Raw genomic sequence first — 6,776 nt, 5'->3', positions numbered from 1 at the left:
ATTGCATTCACCCCTATTTGGTATTCCCCCTGCACGGTGATACCAAACTGTGATGGAAGTAGTCGCGGGTATAGATGTAGTAGAATATGAGGCGGTGACAATCGTTCAGTTCGTTCAAAGAATAAAGAAGGAAATTAAGTCATTCTCATGTACTGTTTCAGCACAAGCAATGTCATCACATGACATCTACATCAAAGAAGCATCGCATCTACCGACTCCTACACTACGAGCGATTCGCATAATTTTCCAAAATGCAATACCATTTACTTCTGTCATTCTCTTTCGGACGTCTCTCGGTTAGCCGTGGTGGTGTATTAGACTCGCTTATACAGCAGTGGCAATGTTACGTTTATTTCCTTCTTTCTTTCACAAACACTTCTGTAAAAGCAGTGTACTTCTCAGCAAGTAACTGAATGGCTGCATGGTTAGTTCTGTAGAGCGTCGTTTGTCAAGCCATTCCTCTTTTCAGAAGACCGGCGTTCCTTTTTAGCGAGCTGGGCGGAGTTTATCCACAGACCGACACGACAGCATGTCCTTGTTTCCGGGCACACAAGGCGGCCCGCACAAAAGTATTCCTGGGCGAGCCGAGATGTGCGGGGGCGTGCCGGAACCACATGGCCGGAACTTCTACCCATCCGCACCTCAAGACCGCACGTTGCTAGACACACGCCTATAGGCATCTTCCACGCCGCCTTGTATACGCTGCTATCCTTCTCCCTCAGTGTCTGTCTTCCTCCGTGACACACTCACGCATGCAAGCACGCAGACACAAAACTGTAAAGCGGTATAGGCAAGTGCACAATAGACGTTGTCTGTGCCAAACGAGTCGCGCTCCGCACTCGGGTACACCCAAGTGGCCGCCGCGTCTTCCTCAAAGCTATCCCCTGTGGCGTTAAATGTGGATGCCTTTTTAAGCCAGGATGGCCAGGATCTCGCCGCGGTGTCGTAACTCTGCCAGGCCGCGCCCTGCACACGTGGACAGGTGCCTCAGCGCGCACGCGTACACCCTTTGTCAAGACGAACGAACTGTTTGCGCTTGTTTGACGGGGCGTTGGCGTGTTGAGTTGCGACCGAGGATGAGAAGGCAAATATCGAAACAGGCCGAGAGGCGAGGCAGTCCGCGCTTCACTGTTTGCCATCTGCAGAAGCCCGTGCTGTAGTTCCGATGGAGTGCTGACAGGGCCTTCCCGCAAAAATTTTCGGCGCGCTTCTGCATACGCAATAAAGTTGGCGTATTCGCTTGCGCCCAAGCAGATGTCGTCAGTCTTCGGGATGCGGGAAGAGCGCCAAAGTCGTGGTGCGGAGAAAGGCAGACCTCCTTTGTCATACGCCGTCGGAATGTTAACGACGCGCCTCCGGTCAGCAAACAAGAGAGAAAGTATTCCTCGGTTGTCACCGCGAACGTGTGCCGTTTTTTTTTTTTTTTTCTCGGCTCGCTTAAAATTTTCATTACAATCAGCAAAACACACAATTTGTCTTTTCTGTGCACCGTTGGGTTGGCGATGGCTTAGATGGCCAGAGATAAAGGAAGTTTGCAAAGCTGGCAAACGGCCACCATGGACAACGCACAAGTTTTATGCCTCTTAACTTGTGTGCCATTTGTTACCGTCCCGTGAATATTGCTGATTTTGTTTATAATTCGGCAAGTGTTCTCTTCCGCACGTACAACGTTGAAACTACACGGCTTATCTTTCGACAGTTACAACGCTCTTCAAGATGACGGTGCCCCCAACGCAAAGGTCCAAACATTCAACTAATGCTCGAGGCACGGACGTATATGCTTTGAAAAGGGAACATAGGACAGCCTTGAAAAGTGCAAAATCATCGAGATTACAATTGGCGCAGAAACGTCTTCTATTTAGGCGAACTGCTTTTCAGCGAATCAGCTAATCAGAGACGCAATAGAAGCAATCCAAGAGAGTCTACGTGAATAGGTATTTCTGGTTTCGTCAGCCGCGCGGGGAAGCCGTATTCACAAAAAAAAAAATCATTCACAAAACCCAATCTGCACCTCACGAAGTGAGCGTGACTGAAATTAATCCCATGGATGGTCAAAGTAACATCAGCGAACCCTATAATTAATTTTGACTCCCTCTTAGATGACACCGAAGTTGAATGAGATCGGACATCGATGTCAAGCACCGTGTAGGCTGCACCGATTCTTTCTCTCATCATACGTAAGTTGCATGCCGTAGTTTTGTGGATTGCGATACGAAGGAAGTCAGAAACTACTTTTACGCATGGTACAAAATATACTGCCAGCGGCAAATCAAACTTCTAGAAATGTGTTCACGGGCGTTCATTGTTTACCGTATGCGCTTTCTTTTATTATATTTTGGTGCATGGTGTATTGGGGAGGTCCCTACTGTTTTCTTATTCTTTTTTTTTTCGTACTTTTTTTTTCATTTTTCACACAGACTATACATTGACCTTGTGTTCTGGATTCTGAAGTTGTGGCTTGTAGTGTCACAGCTTGTGAACCTATTCAGGAGAACTCATCCTTGATTACTTTTTGTATCTCTTTGGCTTCGTTCCTCGATGAGTGTTCCTCTTTTTATCGCGTGTCAAAGGAGAACAGAAGCCGACGCGTGGAGGAAGCGCCAACATCTGCTTACAAGCACTTAATAAAACAAAAATGAACTGGACTCTTGAAACACAAGCACCACGAAATGAAACGGTTTCTGTCATGGCTATGAAATACAAGTGCGGGCTGGTTGACACCCGATCTCACCGACAAAGATCGGTGTATACAGATAAGTACAATGCACAGTTGGTTACGCTTACATCATTAAGCACTCCAGTGATCACTTGTTGCGATTAAACGGGGAAAATCCCTCTACTGCCTTCAAGACACGAAGGAGCTGTCATCGATACTGACCTCGCCACAGATGCCCGCGGCAAGGAAAGGTTGCACAAGCGCCGTACCTGCTGAAATACAGAATAGAACTTCGGGATGTCTTGGTATATTCCGAACCTGTATCCCTATGATAAATAAATAAATAATAAATAAATAAATAAATAAATAAATAAATAAATAAATAATAATAAATAAATAAATAAATAAATAAATAAATAATAAATAAATAAATAAATAAATAAATAAATAAATAAATAATAAATAAATAATAAATAAATAAATAATAAATACGAGGGAAGTCAAAAAGTAAAGGGACTTTTGCAATTTATCGCACAAGGGTTTGCTAACACCGCTAGTATCCAGAGCTGAATTAGTGTCGTCTGCAAAACTTCTATGGAACGTGTCACTCTTATTCTCCCGTTAGGCGTTAGAGCGTAGCAGACCGTTAACCATGGCAGCTCCATTGTCGATCTGCACCAAGGAGGAAATGAGGGCAGTGATTCGCTTTTTGTTTGCGGAAGGTGTTAAACCTGCGGAAATTATTCGTCGAATGCAAGCGCAGTATGGTGACAGTTGTTTATCGCGAGGCAATATCTACGAATGGATAGAGCGTTTCAAACAGGGAAGAACTTCTTTATGTGACGAGGAAAGATTGGGCAGGCCATCGACGTCAACGACTGAGGACAATTTGAAAGTCGTTGATGGTATGGTGATGGGAAAACAGACGAATCGCAGTGGACGAAATCGACAATACTTTACATATCAGTCATCGTTCAGCGTATTCCATGTTATTCCATGTTCCAGGCTAAATTTTCGGAAACGGTGTTCAAGATGGGTCCCGAAAGAATTCTCAGCTCAGCATAAGGCTCAAAGGTTGGACATCTCTCATAAACATTTGGCCCGTTATCGTCGCGAGAGAGATGGAGTTTTAGACCAAATTGTTACTGTAGATGAAACTCGGTTACACACGAACCGGAAAGTCTCCGACCTCTGACCTCCAGATACTTTCGCACTCACAGATTAATTAAAATCCAAGATTTGTATAAGTTTCGCATCCTGCGTTCATTTTACATCTGCTCTTCTGCGCTGAAACACTTCATTCAGACTACTGCATTTCTGCAGCGTAAGAATCATGATATCAATACTCGAAACGTGGGAGAGTGGCTTATACCCCGTTTTCGTACTGAATATAAACACCAGTCTTTGAAACGTAACTTTCCATCTATTCTAAATAAACATAATAACTTAGACAAACCCACAGTAAATATATTACGTGAAATATTTCTGAATTACCAATTTATTTATTCATTCAATTATTTATCAAAACACGGTCTTCATTTGTAATGGGCTGTGTTTTACAAAACAGGTTACTCTGGTTTCTAACGCCTTATGTATTATTGTTTCATTCTTTTTACTTGCTATCGATCGATAACTGATGTTATTTTGTCCTATTTTGGTTAGTTCTTGTATTAGTGGTGTTGTCATTTCTTTGTGTTAGTAAAATTAGAGTGTTGTATACGTATTACTGTATAATTGTGCTTTGTTAGTTTTTGGATTAATGTTTGTTTTGCAATGTAACACAAATGCATTGTTGTGTATTTGTTTTCTTTTTCGGTTCTACAAGAAAGAGTACAGGTTCTCAATGTATAATCATTTCTACTATCTGCGTAAATAACTTGTTTATTTTCATGTATGACGCTTTTAAACATCTGTTATCTGTTTACCTGTCACTTGTTGTCATGTATGTATGGTCTCCTGGGCCCCGTCAAGCTGTATTCTTGCAGCTTTCAGCCCAGGAGTCCTGCCAGAATATTTTCTCGTAAATAAAGATAATTGAAACACTCATAATCACCAGAAGTTGAGGAATTTAAACGTCTACCATCAGCTGGTATGATCATGCATGCTAACACTATTCTGGGACATGGAATGTGTGGTAGCCGTTCATTTCACCCCAAGAGGCGAAACTGTGAACAGTGAGAACTATTGTGATGTGTTGCGAACTAAACTGAAACCTGCAATCAGATCCAAATGTCATGGAAAACTGCGCGAAGATGTCATCCTGCAGCAAGATAACGCTCGGCCACATTCTGCCAAACGGAAGGCCGAAACACTAAAGGAGTTGGTATTCGATTTGCTGGAACACCCGGCGGCCTTGCCCACGAGAAACAGCTCTTAACAGTGAAAATTATGAGTGCTGTCAATTGGGACATCGATCACTTCAGTCGACGATCCAGCGGACTTGTAAAGAAACATGTTGCTACAAAAGACTGTACATTTGAAGAAAATCACCTAGGCGCATTCATTCAACAGGAAGAACTAACCGAATGGCTAAAACTGTTCTATAGAATACCAAGCACCCTGCAAGAATGCCAATTGTTCTTGCTTACAAGAAAGTTCACAAGGAAAGCTGTCTTGTGAATTTCACTGTAATTATGTACAGATGTATATTTGCATTGTGAGCACTGTTCACAACTGTCCTCACTTTCACCCGTACATATTATTACCAAAGGGCGCATCGCCGTTCTCTCTCCGGAAAGTTCCATAATAAAATGGCTGCCTTAGAATATATGCGATGATAAAAGCTACCTTTCCTTTTGCCCATAACCTGACGAACAGCTATGTTGTCAAAAGCAATTGCGAAGAGCAAGTTAATTGCATTATTTAGCTTTATTAGTCCAAAAGGACTTGCAGAACAGAAGCAGAAAGTGGTCATATTCGATAACATTACTTCAAAAAAATGAAAGAAACGAAAAAAAAAAAACCACCGCCCAAGCACTCCGTACAGATGGTTAACCAGCGAAGCTGAAACGTGCGGCCCCGGTGTTTAGCAGCGGGTTAATCCCGACGCTGCATTGAAGCGTTTCTCAATTATTGGTTACATGTTTGTGTTTCTAGTGGAACGCAAGCGCCAATGGCTGGCGGATGCTGCTAACCACGACGCCGAGCTAACTCAAGATATCGAACGCATGCGACAACGGCGAGCCGAGGAGCCGGCGTTGCGGGCAGAGCAGGTACAACGTAGAGAACGACGTCGCTAACGGCGCTGCCAATGGCGCGCGCGCTTGGGTGCGACGTAGAGAACGACGTAACTGACGGCGCAGCCAACGGAGACATTTAGAGAAACATGCGACGAACGGTTTTTTTGTTTCGCCAAGCCATATACAGCTTTCGCTGTAAAAACTTGCTTTGTACGGGTATTGAAGTGCCTTTCAACAGCAAGTTGTTGTTGTTTTTTTAATTCTTCTCTTTCGCGCCACTAAAGTAGCTTATGTCAGATATATGGGCATTAGGCAGAATTGATGGAAGCACCTTCAGGACATCTTATGTTGACCATCTGTTCTCCCCAAGGTGGACCGTGCATTGAAATAAACGGTCATGGTGTTATGTCTACATCAATATCCGAGCTCTTATTGTACACGCGAGGATATATTATGGAAAAGCACCCCTATATGTCCGGAACAAAAAAAAAAAAAGAAAGACGGTCAAGGGAAGGGCTTACGAAATTTGACTTCTTATACAGCGCTCACTGCTTCCGGCTGTAACGAGTTGTTTTCCTTTCTCCTGCCTTACCGGTTGCTGCAAGGTTAAGGCTTCCGAGGGTCCCGACCTTTGTCAGGTTCATAGCTACATAGCTAGGCATGGCTCAGAAGGCGCCGCTCTCTAGTGTGAAACTGCTCCCCAAGTAGGTCGCTGGCGGTAGAAAAAAAGAAAGCAAGGCTAACCGCTTGAATTAAAGCGCCAGTTTCTATTGCACTGAGCGCCGCCTGCACAGTATACAACACGCCGAAGCTAGCTGTGTATAAGATTTACAACGGGTGTTTTGCTGACACTGGCCGAAGGAGAACAAGGGGTCAGTCACAACGTTGCTCGCATGCGCGTGAACGTTTTCCGTGACTGACAGACATCTTGGGTCAGCAAT

Source organism: Dermacentor silvarum, chromosome 2, assembly GCF_013339745.2.
Source record: "Dermacentor silvarum isolate Dsil-2018 chromosome 2, BIME_Dsil_1.4, whole genome shotgun sequence".
NCBI classification, from domain to species: domain Eukaryota; kingdom Metazoa; phylum Arthropoda; class Arachnida; order Ixodida; family Ixodidae; genus Dermacentor; species Dermacentor silvarum.
Note: the sequence above shows the minus strand (reverse complement) of the source record.